Genomic DNA, 14,243 nt, shown 5'->3' with positions numbered 1-14,243 from the left:
TGAACTGTTTTGGTAGATGTTGTCCTTGGTTAGGGTGCTTGGGTTGCTGAAAGATTAATTTCCTCCCACACATGTGGCATAACAGCACAATGGCTGCCACGTCAGTCTCTCCTTGTTAGGGAAGAACAAGTGTAAAATAAAACATTTCCTTAGTAATCGGTAATCACATTTTTTATTTCATAAAATTTATTCGGAATAATAACATACAGACAGAGGGATTTTAAAACGTATCATTTTGCAGAATTTCATATTAGTTATATCACATTAGACAAGAGAGTTTATACATTAGGCAGAGACATACTGTAGTTTCAGGTTCTGGGCCCTAGTGCAAAATCTCTGAAAGGCCCTCATTGACCATGTGCTCTTTATAATACTGGTTTCTTTTGTGGTAGAGGGTCTTTGGGCTCCATAGACACCATAACACAGATGCATATACTACCTCTGCAGTCCCTAAAGCTGTTAGTCTTTAGATGTCTAGATGTGATGTCCCACTATAATTGTTATTTGCACCTGTCAAAAGCTTTCTCTCAGGTTAAGTGGTGAATGAGGTATTCTAGAGTTTCACCATTAGGAGTCAGTGTTTTATATATTTGTATGTTATATGCGCAGCTTAGGAAGGTCATGGGTTAATGTTTGTTGTACCATGTGTTTCATGCTGACCAATAGGAGGTGCTCTCTTTCCCTCAACCTGTCCTGACTTTCTACACACACTCACCCCTGTAGGAGTTAGTTAGCTCCGTGTGGGAGGAAGTGGGACAGTCTGTTGAGTCTAGTCACTGAAGTGAACAGATGCAGCTAGATTTAAACAGTTCTTAGTACTATAGTACTACCGCTATATCTACAATGCATTGCTAAGCACACTCAAGGGAGAGTAGTAACCAAGGAACAACCTTACCCATGCCAGAAACATGTCTACAAAGAGCATAGTAGGATCCTGAACAAGTAAGGGACCAGTCTCGATAAAACAAAGCAGCCAGTACAGAAGGCCCACGTATCCTATCCGCAGTGCAGGTAACTGGGAGACTTAGGACACCTAGCTACACCCAGATAACCACGGCTGGGGCTTGTACTACCCTACTGGGATAGGTTTTTCAATACCAGGGGGCAGAACGTGGTTAGACACAGTCTAAACACAAGTACAAGTAACATTTGACTATTGAGGAGATATTTACAAAAGATTCTGAGAACATAGCTACACTGGGTTAGGGCTTCTCTGGCAAACTCCACTCCTCTGCTCTAATTTCTACTCTACAAGCACTGCTACCACTATCTCTCTTGTTTCTCTCAAGCACCTCCTCCAAGCACAAGGATCAAACACTCCAGTGTGTCAAGATTACTTTCTGTAAACATGTACAGTTATATTGAAAATCCTTACAGTAAAGCTGTAATAAACCTGCACTTATACTCACAACCGCACACCGTGGGTTATTTTTCCCCTTTTATTTGGGTGGTGGTACCGACAGCCTGGGTGGGTCAGTTGCCACTCAGGACTGCAGTGACAAGAGCCCAAGGGACCCGCAACAACCTGGCAGGTTACCGATCATTTAGGGAACACAGCCAGCCATACAACAAACAGGTATCGACATCACACATGTGTGCTGGACTAGCACTGGCGTCACAACACTAACAGCTCCGGCTGACCTGTCATAAACCAGTACTAACATCACCAGGTGGCACACACATAGAAAGGCTAAGCATAGAAGATCATCCACTAATCTCATTCATATACAAGGGGGGGGGGATTTATCAAGACTGGTGTACCTGTATGCCAGCCCCATGCCCCACCCTGGATTGACTCTCTTAGTAAATCCGGTGGCCCTGGCTCTGGCGCACAAGAGGCGCCAAAGTCTACACCTGATACGGAGCAGACAGATTTCTACCATGATTTACATCTTGCCGTGCCCCCTTGTCTGCCCCTCAGATGAGCAGGTGTTTTGATAAATTCCTCCCAAAGATGCTGAGAGCAGATCAGGAAGCTTACAGGATGCTCTCAAGCCTTTGCACGTCCTTCCTCTCCTACGGATGTTTCTTCTACCTTACAGGAAGGGGCAGGGTGCTACATCAGTTACGCAACTCCAGGTAAAGCAATTGAGAATTACAAATATGTGTAAACCAGCCTTCTTGTATATTTTTGGCTTTGTGACCGCCTCTGGCAGCCGCAACCAGGCCATTGAGGTTGGGAAGCTATTGCCAATATATGTACCGAGTTGTGTAAACGTTTTGTAACACCAGACCACCAGACAACTTTAAGTGTGACTTGTATCAAAGTTTGCAAATTTTGTATACTGATGTACATAGTTAATAGGTTCCTCTCGTAACATTAGGCTAAAGGACATGTATATTTATAAATGAAAGAATGTGAAATTTGTCCAGTTTTTATTGCCACTTTATCTTCTGAAATACTCCAGAGCAAAATTATACAATGAAAATATCATAGAAGGTTGTGATAGTTCATACAAAATGAAAGTTATACCAAAGCAGCCAAAGATCAATTTTTTCTCTATATATGGGACAGATTTTAAATCCTCTTGAAGCCATTATAAAGTCAACCTGCTGTCAATAAGATTTTTTGCCTTTGGCTTTAGAGCATATAAAATATGCCCCATAGCATAAATTGATTCTTTAGAAAACTCAAGGCATTCTTAATTTAAAAATGTTCCTTGAATGTGTATTGTGGTAATAATATTATGTAATAATACATTAAATAATATAAAAAGAGAAATTTCTACATGTATGAATATTCACAAACCCTTTTAGCTCTTCATGAGAATTGCCATAGGTAGCAGATATACTTCCTGCGATACTATGGTTTTGCCTTTTGTTTTAAGCAATTTTTGAACATACATTGGGACATAGATACCCTCTGAGATAAATATGTTTAAGGAATTCTTTATAGCTAAGGTTCCTTTTAAACAGGTAGACAGCTGCCTAATAATGATGATGATGATGATGATGATGATAATACTACTACTACTACTACTACTAATAATAATAATAATAATAATAATAATAATAACACCAACACTACTTAACTATGTAGAAATGCATTGGCACTTGTTAAAAGGTTCATTCAGATACCCTTATTACCAGTAACCAACTGTCACTCGAACAAAGATTATTCCTATGGCCATTCACTTTCATTGTTGTTGGCATTATATTGCCTAATTCCCTGATCAGACTAAATGAAAGAAGCTTATTTATGTAGCCAATATTTTCCTGTGTAAGGGTATGTGCACACAGAGAAATCTGCTCGAAATTAATATTAATATTAATTAATATGTACATTTCTATTTTCTATTGTGTATAATAGGCTTTCCGCTCATTTGTGCACACAGCGGAATTTCCATCAGTAAAATTGCATCCACACTTTTGTGTGGCCGCTATTCATTGAATAGCGGCCTCGCAACCATGACAGCTCACACAATGGAGAGTGCGGCAGTAGCCACGCCTCAGTGCTCCTCATGGCCTTAGCGAACCAAGGATTTCAGAAAAAGCAGCATGGGAACAGTGCTGAGGATAAAGGTAAGACACTTATCTTCATCCTCAGCTCCCCATGCCCACTAGGGAGCTATCAGCAGGTTAGATTTGGCTTCAATAATCAGATAAATCTGCTTGTGTAAACACACCATTAGAGTCTACTGGCATTCTACTGTGTTGTTGCTTGTTGCACAACTGCTTATGGGAGAACTCTATCGAAAATCATAATTTCCCAGGAGGCAGGGGTAGGGTGGAACATGATAAACAGGTGCTACTTACCTCTCCCAATGATTCCGCAATGCCACATCACAGACTATGGTACCACCATATGAACTTACTTCCTTCCGAGTTTTGACAAAATTATAACTAGGGGGAAAATACTCAACCCAGCTGATAGATTGCCCTTTCAGCCAATCAGTGACTGCAGCGGTGTTGGGTCCCTGTTACTGACTAGCTGAGCAGCAATCCATCAGCCGAATCATGATTTCCCTACAGAAGGAGATCCAGGAGCCCGGTGGGAGTCCCAGAGTGGTAAGTACAGCTTGTTTATGTTTCTCTCTGCACCTGCCTCCTGGAAAAATTGTATTTTCTACAGACTTTTCCTTTAAGGTAAACATGTTTCTTATTGGACAACTGTATTAGAAATAATGTAAAAGACTTGCACCCTGTTTTTTTGTTTTTCTTTTTACAAGCATCTTACTGAAGATTCAGAACAGTGCAGAGAGGCATTGAAGCCATGAGACATCCAGTTGCATGGCTTTCATGTTGAATGTACCAGAGCAGAATAGTAGAACTTTATACAGTATTACTTATCTTCACTGCAAAATATTTATACAAAATACATTTTGCATTTGAATATCATTAATTTTTTTTTACATTGGTCAGTAGTTAAAAATACTTGAAACTGTTTAAAATTTGTTCTGAAATATACAGTTTATGGGGAGAGCAGCATGCTTATCTGACAGCAGCATGTCTGTTCATATACAGTATGTCCTCAGTCACCAAATATCAGTAATAATACAGTAAAAAGAAGACAGGGTGAAAGGGTTGCAGGCAGCTGCAGTTTCTAACCCTTCCTCTCCCAATCTCTATCATTCGAGATTAATAGAAGCGTCAGAATAAGACATATCAGAAGCAGCCTTTACTGACCTCTCCTGCCCACAGCTCTGTGGTGTCTCAGGATTGCCCATAGGAAAATCCATCTATGCTTAATGTTTACATCTTCTTCTTTCCTACAAGTACTGAACGCAGGTAACATCCACATGTATGTTGGATAAATAAACTCCATTCAACATGTGCAAATTTTGAAACCATGAACTGTATTTCTGCAGGGCTAAGTCACTAAGCCTTCTATGATATCCAATTGATAAGGACCAAAGTTTCTTTACAGTTAATACACTATGCAACATCAAATTACCATATGATGTCATCTATACAAATTAAAGTCCAGTGTAGTAATTCAGACAAGTACATGTGAAATCTTTACATTTTATGTATCATTTTAATACTGCTGTCTTACAGGTACATCATTGTAGAATACAGAAGACCCACCTTCTGGATATTAACCCTATCGAAAGAATTTAAACAGTAATACTTCTTATAAGGAGACATGAAACTATAGCAAACAGCTTGGGATACAATAAAGTCAAGGAAAGATTTAGAAGTGTAAATATAAAAATCCGTATTTTTTTTTATAACAAATCCCATTATTTTAGTATTAGGAGGCCATCAAACACAGGTCTCTACTTACTGTAATCCACCACTTGTGATTCTATTACATAATATTGTAACCAGTTGTACAACACATTTGCATTCCCGTCATGTAAACTCTGTATCCTTTATGACATATTAAATCTGACAACAAGTGTCATCAGTTCTGGGATTAGGCTGCCTGTGATACTGTATTTAATTTTATTTCTGGCAAGCAATTGTTTAATGCCATGTTTATCTACATCTATAAAATGCCCTTAAACCCTTAAAAACAGAGCCAATTTCGATTTTTGCGTTTTCGTTTTTTCCTCCTCGTGCTTAAAAGGCCATAGCACTTGCATTTTTCCACCTAGAAACCCACATGAGCCCTTATTTTTTGCATCACTAATTGTACTTTGCAATGACAGGATGAATTTTTTCATAATGTACACTGTGAAACCAGAAAAAAATTCAATGTGTGGTGAAATTGAAAAAAAAATTTTGTTTATTTGGGGGAAATGTGTTTTTACGCCATTCGCCCTGGGGTAAAACGGACTTGTTATGTATGTTCCTCAAGTCGTTACGATTACAATGATGTAACATGTATAACTTATATTTTATCTGATGGCCTGTAAAAAATTCAAACCATTGTCAACAAATATATGTCACTTAAAATCGCTCTATTCCCAGGCTTATAGCGCTTTTATCCTTTGGTCTATGGGGCTGTGTGAGGTGTCATTTTTTGCGCCATGATGTGTTCTTTCCATCGGTACCTTGATTGCGCATATACGACTTTTTGATCGCTTTTTATTACAATTTTTCTGGATTTGATGAGACCAAAAATGCGCAATTTTGCACTTTGGGATTTTTTTGCGCTGACGCCGTTTACCGTGCGAGATCGGGAATGTGATTAATTAATAGTTCGGGCGATTACGCACGCGGCGATACCAAACATGTTTATTTATTTACTTTTATTTATAACCTTGGAAAAGGGGGGTGATTCTGACTTTTATTAGGGGAGGGGGCTTTTTATTGGCAACACTTTTTCTTTTACATTTACACTTATACTAGAAGCCCCCCTGGGGGACTTCTAGTATAAGTGCTTTGATCTCTCATAGAGATCTCTGCAGCATAGATCCATGAGATAGGCACTCGTTTACTTCCAGCTGCTGCAGCCGGAAGTAAACGAGTGCTGAGCCGGGGACGGCGCCATCTTGGAGAGGTCCCCGGCCGGCTTCAGACAAGGAGATCGCTCCTCCGGGATAACGTCCCGGGGGAGCGATCTCCGCCACTAGACACCAGGGATAAGCTTAATCCGGTAATCGGATGCAGCTGTCATGTTTGACAGCTGCATCTGATTACTGTATTAGCGGGCACGGCGATCGGACCGTGCCTGCTAATACCTGCGGTCCCGGGTTACAAGCGGCACCTGGGACCGCCGTGGTTCAGAGCGGGGTCGCCGCGCGGCCCCGCTCTGAACGCCCTTACCGGCAATAGGGCGTAAATATACACCCTTTGTCGTTAAGGCGTTAATATTGAGAAGACTGAATAATCTAGTGATGTCATGATACAAATTTTATTAAATTTCATGGGCTAAAGGGCAGGAGTAGAGTGATGTACTCTTATCCTTTCAAAAGTTTTTAGTATGTTAAATGCTGGAGCATAAAGTATGTACATTTAAAAACTAGAACAGCTGTTGGCTATCATTAGTGGATTCATTCTCTTAAAATGCAATTGGCATACATTAAAGTGTGGAAATATGGAAGCATGCATGTGTTAAAGCTAACATGACATTACTGTGTCCATACCAACAGTTTAGATTTTCACTTTTTGTTGTAAATGAGACATGAATGGTGACTTTAGTTGGTTATTATAGTTTTCATACATGAGGCAAGTGGTCTCTACAATAGTGCTAGTGAAATTTTCAAACAGAATTTTTTTTTTTTTTTTTATAATTTGTAACAGTTTTCCACTCCGCCTTTATAAAGCCATAGATGCACATGAATTCAAAAGTAATGAGAAATATTGAAGAAACATTTGTACTTCTTTATGCAGGATCCATTTGTAGGTTTGGCACCAAAATTTGCTCAAGAGGAGTGAGAGCTATTTTGCATATCCTTTTTTCCCAGAATTCTTAGTGGAGCAGCAATGGTCTGCAAGTCTCCACACGTCTTTATGACGAGCTCTTCTTAAGGAGAGTCACTACCCCTTTGACCCATGTCGATAGACCTCTCACTAGCCAGCCAACACCCTGCTTTGCACTGATGAGGGGCAAAAATCAGTGTAAAGACCATCAGTGAATAGCAGTGCATCTTGCACCACTACTTACTGTAAAGGATGGGGGAATTCCTGTTCCTTTACAGTGTGTTCCCCACAGCCAAGGCAGAGAGAGAGGCAGAAGCAAGCAGCTATTTGAACTTGCCGTGCCGCCCTTCTCCCCGCTGTGGGGAAAAGCTCCTGAAGCCCCACCACCCACCCTCCTCAAGCCCCAGCTGCTGCTTCTCCATAGACTCACTTCCACCGGCCTGCTAGACCTCCTGGGACCCATCACTAGGCCACTACAATCCCCCTCCAATGCCCACTGGGTGGTGCCAATTCAAGCAAGTAGCCGGCACGGAGTTTAAACAGCCGCTACTTCAGCCCCTCTCTCTGCCTTGGTTGCGGGGAAGACCCTTTTAGAGAAGCAAGGGTGGCGCAAGTTCAAATAGCCACCCGCTCCTGCCTCTCTCTCTGCCTTTCTGCGGGGAATACTGGTTTACATTGGTGTTTCCAAACACCTCAATAGCTGTGAGCTGAACAATAGTTTCGCTGATTTTGTTCGGATGCCAAACAATGTTCGAGTAGTGAACAAAACTTCAAGGGGAAATTTAATTTGAATACCAAAGTGTTCGAACACAGAGGCAGTCGGGAACATGGCTCCCACTCATGGCTCTCCCTTTCTCATATAAGTACTGCTTGTGGCTCCTTTCTTAGACTCCTTATCACCAATTTTTCTCCATGTCTTCCTCACCCTTTCTGACAGACTCTCTATAATTTCCTCATCATTATTCCTTCCTTCTCATGCTCAGTTGTAACTTAAGGAGCTTTAATAACATCATCTCAGATTCTTAACCCCTTAAAGACCGGGCTAATTTTCATTTTTGCGTTTTCGTTTTTTACTCCTTGTGTATATAAGGCCACAGCAGTTGCATTTTTACACCTATGGACCCACATGAGCCCTTTTTTTTTGCCTCACTAATTGTACTTTTCAATGACAGGCTGAGTTTTTGCATAAAATATGCTGCGAAACCAGAAAAAAATTATATACGCTGTGAAATTAAAGAAAAAACGCAATTCTTTTTCTTTGGGGGGGGCTTCGTTTTTATGCCGTGTGTCCTATGGAAAAACTGCCATGTTATATATGTTCCTCAAGTCAGTATGATTAAAATGGTATGCAACTTGTATAACTTTTATATTAATTAATGGCTCGTAAAAAAATTAAAACTTTTACCGAAAATACACGTTCCTTAAAATCGCTCTATTCCCATGCTTATAGCACTTTTATCGTTTGGTCTATGGGGCTGTATGAGGTGTCATTTTTGACGCCATGATCTGTAATTTCTATCGATACCTTGATTGCGCATATGCGACTTTTTGATCGCTTTTTATTACAATTTTTCTGGATTTGATGCAACCAAAAATGCACAATTTTGCACTTACGCCATTTACCGTGCGAGATAAGGAATTAAAAAAATTAATATTTCGGGCGATTACACACCTGGTGATACCAAATATGTTTATTTATTTATATTTATAAAATGGGAAAAGGGGGGTCATTTGGACTTGTATTAGGGGAGGGGGTAATTTCTTAAAACACTTTATTCTTTTTTCACTCACAGTAATTAGAAGCCCCCTGGGGGACTTCAATATACACAGCACTGATCTCCCATTGAGATCAGTGCTTTGTATATAATAGAGCAATGATCCATCAGATCGGTTCTCTATTATAATGGTCTGCTGCAGACCACATACATGGATTGCGGAGCCGAAATCAGGATCATTCCGACGCTGAACCCCCAGCTCATTAGAACGGATCTCCCCTCCGCGATCCCATCGGGGGGGGGGGGTGAGATCCCTCACTAGACACCAGGGACAGGGGGCACATATACTTCAAATGCTGCTGTCAGCTTTGACAGCTGCATTTGAATAGTTAAAGGACAACTCCCGCGGGACCCCCCCCCCCCCAAAAAAAAAAAAAAAAAAACACAGACACTCACAGACACCATACTCACCATCCCTCCGGTGACAATCGCCACTCGATTCCCCCGCCGTCCGCCTCTCCGTCACCGCCGTTCACCGTCCAGCAATGTCTCTCACTTCCGGGTCCAGGGGATGGCTGGAGCGCATTGGCTGGAGCGCATCACATGGCTTCCAGCAAGCTCAGCCAATCAGGGCTGAGCAAGCTGGAAGCCATGTTATACGCTCCAGCCAATGAAAAGGCTGCTGGTGCGCATGTGCACCAGCAGCCTTTTCTCTCCCATTCACTATTCATGAAGACGCTGAGGAGGAAGAAGACCCGGACCGCCCCCTCGCTCTGACGTCGTCGTCTCAAGATGGCGCCCAGGAGAAGAGGACGGTGACGACCGTAATAGGTAATGTATAATTTCTACAACTTCCGATGGGGGGGGGGGGGGGGGCGGGGTGGGAGCGGGGCACCGAAAGTCAGGAAAGGGGGCCAGACCGGGTATTTAACCACATTACAAAGTTATATAACTTTGTAATGTGTGTTAATTAAGCACAAAAACTTTTTCGTGGGAGTTGTCCTTTAATTAGCCAGCCGCGGCGGCTAAGACCTACAGTCCCTGGCTGCACATAGCAACCAGGGACCGCGGGCTGCAGAGAAGGCTCACGCCAGGAGCCCTCTCTGATCCCCCTTAACGGCCGCATGGCGGGAATACCCGTCATGCGTCGTTTAGGGGCTAAGTTTCTAAATGCTGATTGGCCCTTTAGTGCTTTAGCTGGAGCTCAATGAACAGATCCACTGCTTTTTTTGTTGTTTTGCTGCTGTATTGGAGCAGAACAACTGAAATAATCATGTTTGGGGGGAAAAAAAGTCTAAGTGAGCTGGGCCTACAGTCTTGAAGCAGAATGGAAATCCGCTGCAATGCGGTATGTGTGGAACTGACCTAAGGGCCTTTTAGATGAGCCAAGTGACTGTAGGAAATAAGTGCCAGTGTTGGTGATCAGCGCTCATTTCCAGTGTCTTCACTGGGTCGCACAAATGATCACTGTCCCATTAAGTTCATTATTATCAGCAGCGTCTCCCCTGTTTACATGGGCAATGTATAGCCAATAACAATGATTTATTGGCTGTATGAATGATGCCTTCATTATCTTACCGCTGGCTCTTTTACTCAGGCCGATTATCGTAAACAAGCATTTAGAGGAACACTCGTTCATTCGATAATTGGCACATGTAAAAAACACCTTAAAAAAGTAAGGCTTACACAGCATTGTCACTGTGTGTCTCCATACACCGAAAAACAACAGCGTGCCCTTTACTAGACCACATTCAGTCACCAGCTGACCAGACACACTGCTGTGTGTCATAGTGTATGTCAACATCACTTTTCTTGATAGAATCCAATGTATAGCTGGAACACACAGCAATAACAATGTGTAAACTCAGTCTAACATGGTTATGCAATGTAAATTGTAGGGAAGACTACAACTCCCAGCAGCTCCTGAAAGTCGCCTATGGCTGGCAGGACATGCTGGGAGTTGTAAACAAATGGAAGGTATCAACAGTTTACAGTTAGCTTATATAATCCTGGAGGGGTGCAGACTGCACAATACTACATTTTTAAACCTCTTCTACCTTCTCCTCTGCTGTATGCTGTCTGTTATTTGTAGTTCTGAAGCTGCCTAGTCTGCCTGTTGAGTCCCTCAGCATTATTTTTTATCACTTGGGCAGTCCTGACCCATATAGAGCATGCACGGCACTGCACAGCCTTCTAAAAACAGAAGCAGGCTGTAACATATAGAAAGGGTGATGTACAGGCAAATAGCCAGGCCAGGAGGCAGAAACGACCAGCCTATAGAGGGTAACGTCTCATCTGGCATTTGCCAGGAAATGCTAGACAGCCAGGTGACATCTTCTCTGATCGCAGTCTTTATTTTTCTGTGTTCTTCATCTGACTAGGACAGCCAAAATGACTTCTTCTAACTTCTGTTATTTGTGTCTCCATATAGTAATATGCCCCCTGTGCCCCCATTCAGTAATAATTTACCCCTTGTGCCTCCCTGTAGTAATATTGAACTCTGTTAAGCCCTATAGTAGTTGCCACTGTACTAACAGTTTCCCACTGTAGACAAACAGAAATAAAATGAGATATTTAAATACCTAATATTTATCTAGTCTGGGCAGACACATGGAGCTGTTCTTTCTTCAATGCTTCTGCCTGTGAGCCACAGGAATCCCTGAGCAGGCACGATGATGTCATATCATTCCACCAGCCAGAGAGAGAAGAGCCTTCAGCCTATAAGTGGAGTGTGGGGAGATGACATCTCCAGCTCCACCATTCTACTTCACTGCATGGGCGTCCTTCGACATAGGTGCAATTCAGCAGGTGGTAGCCCAGAGATCAGGGGCACTGGCTAAAAATCTGGGACTTGTGCCCTGGATGCCCGATGATAGTGTCGCCCCATTTGCATGTTTTAAAATTCTTACATACAGTACAGGTTAACTTTCAATTATTTTGTGTAGAGTAATACAATTTACAGTATCTCTCTGTAATCTATTTCTGTCTATGAAAAACCTATATAAGACCTAATATAGAAACCTATAAAAGATCTATAACCTTATATACACTGAATATTCAGTATATTTGTAGCAGTGAAATTAGATATATAAATCAATATTATTTGCCATTTTATGTGTATGCCGTTCTGGATAAACATATTCAAGTGATATAGCAGATGGGGTCCCACACTGGGATAATTGTCAGGTATAAAACAGCACATTTATTCATTATTTTTCCATTAATACCACTCTAAGTAGGAGTGATGATGGAACAGATGTCTGCAGGCAGATGAAAACCAAATGTCATGTTGAACCTATCTGTTATGACAAGACTGAGCGGCTGCAGAGCCACCACACCTCTCTTGGGCATGCAGCACCTCGTCCTTGGAAGGCGGGCTTTTCTACGGCTAACTTGTATGCACGCAAACTCTATAAAAAGTCTGTGACATTTTCTGTTGTAAGGAACTTTTGATATGTAATGCAGTCAATATATACATTTTTTGCTAAACACTTTGGAACTGGTACTAGTGCAAAAAGAAATGTTTATGGTCAGATGTTATATTACATGTTCTGCCTACAACTCCAAATTGATCACTGGAAACCGTTTTCTATGGGCAAACTCATAGCCTTATGGGTGTTCATACTACTATTATTCCTTTCTGTTTTTCCTATGCCCTCCTGCTGACTAGCTCACAAATGTATAGGACAAATGGAGACTGCATAGTCAATGTATTTGGGTTTATAAGTTCAGTATTAATATGGTATTTATAAGTTGTAATAAATGTGAAAGTGTTATATTTATTAGCTGTGTTAAAGTGAGCCTGTCATCATCTTAATGCTACCTGAAGAACAAGTATTTGGGGTATCCCCCTACCCTACCATCTTAGATTGATAAATCACTACCTGTTTGGGTATAGGAAGAGAATTATCAATTATCACCAGCCACAAGGGACCACCCCAATGACCTGTGGTTCAGGCAGCATGAAAGTGATGACAAGGTTCCTTTAAAATAAACATATTCAAAACACACATTTCCTTTGAGTTGAATATTATATTTGTAAACCTGAATATTTGCAACTTTCTAGTATAATAAATTGTAAGGATAAGTTGACAGTACAATTCTGATTTTCCTTCTACACAGGAAATCACCTAACTCTTCCTCTCTTCTTGTTGCCATACATGTGTCACTAATCTGTCCCATGATCCTATTTACTAGCTTGGATCCATGTATAAAGTCTGGCAACATCAATGTATGTTCCAGTTTGTTTCTGTAGACAATCGTTGCAGGTTCAGGTTTCAATGAGTTATCATTTTGACGTCTGCATCCGCATATGTTACTAATTTCTCCTGGATTAAGAAGGTTAGCAATTGTCAAACAAGATTGCTTATTCTGTAATTTAGTTACTAGATAAGAACGCTCATAATACAAACTCCCTTAACATCCTCAAGAGTTTCAGCGGAACGCCTAGGATTTACATATGTGTTGGGGGAGGGCAGGGAACTAAGGAACAGATGACATTTATTGTCATCAATTTTAATAAACAATTTCCTTACTTAATGCCATGAACTTCAATATTGCTTAATAATAGGACAAAAATCAGGACAACATAAAGATACATGTATAGCTGAAAATGCATGATATACAAGAAAACTATTTCCATACCAATTTATAAAATAAACCTGGGCATACACATTAAAGTGAGCTTAACCAACCAATATTGGCAGAATTTGCTGACCACCTTATATAAGGGGTGTCTACCAATGGCAGAAGTTAGGGAAGAAAACAGTTTCAACATGTTCAATCCTTTTGTTCTCAGGGAGATAATCTGCTACCAGAGGTGTCTGACAGGCATGCTTTGCTGACTATGTCCCTGATCCTGATTTATACCGCTGTCTGTGTTTTGACCTCAGCTCTGTTTACTGGTATTGTCTATGTTAGTGCTTATGTTTTTGGTATTGCTCTCCTGGTTTTCACCCCTAGCAATTTATTGGTCTTTCCTTGATTTTTTTTTATATTGGCAACATAAAGTCTTTCATGTGTTTGATTGGCCAAAAAGTTCTCAGAAACACCCAGCAGTTTATCTGTAAAAAACTTGTATAGTGACATTTTCCAATTTAGCTTACACATGTGGAACCAACCAACGGCAGATTAAATCAAACAAGTAAAATGAGGTTCCTTCAGGCTGCAAGGTGGGGGTGTGACTACAACTTCTATGGACCAGGCAATTATGCAACATTAGTTACAGTACTTTGGACAAGCCCTTACTGTATGCCCCTTGGATTCTTATTTCTTTGG

General features: G+C 41.1%; 1 protein-coding gene across 2 annotated transcripts in view; it reads right to left on the bottom strand.

Moving 5' to 3' along the window:
• BNC2 (basonuclin zinc finger protein 2) overlaps positions 1–14,243 on the bottom strand; it is a 496,569-nt gene that overhangs the window by 391,406 nt on the left and 90,920 nt on the right. The gene's annotated exons all lie outside the window — the stretch shown is intronic.

The sequence above is a fragment of the Dendropsophus ebraccatus genome, chromosome 3 (genome assembly GCF_027789765.1).
Source record: "Dendropsophus ebraccatus isolate aDenEbr1 chromosome 3, aDenEbr1.pat, whole genome shotgun sequence".
NCBI classification, from domain to species: Eukaryota; Metazoa; Chordata; class Amphibia; order Anura; family Hylidae; genus Dendropsophus; species Dendropsophus ebraccatus.
The sequence above is the reverse complement of the archived record's forward strand: the minus strand, read 5'-3'. Positions and strand labels throughout refer to the sequence as shown.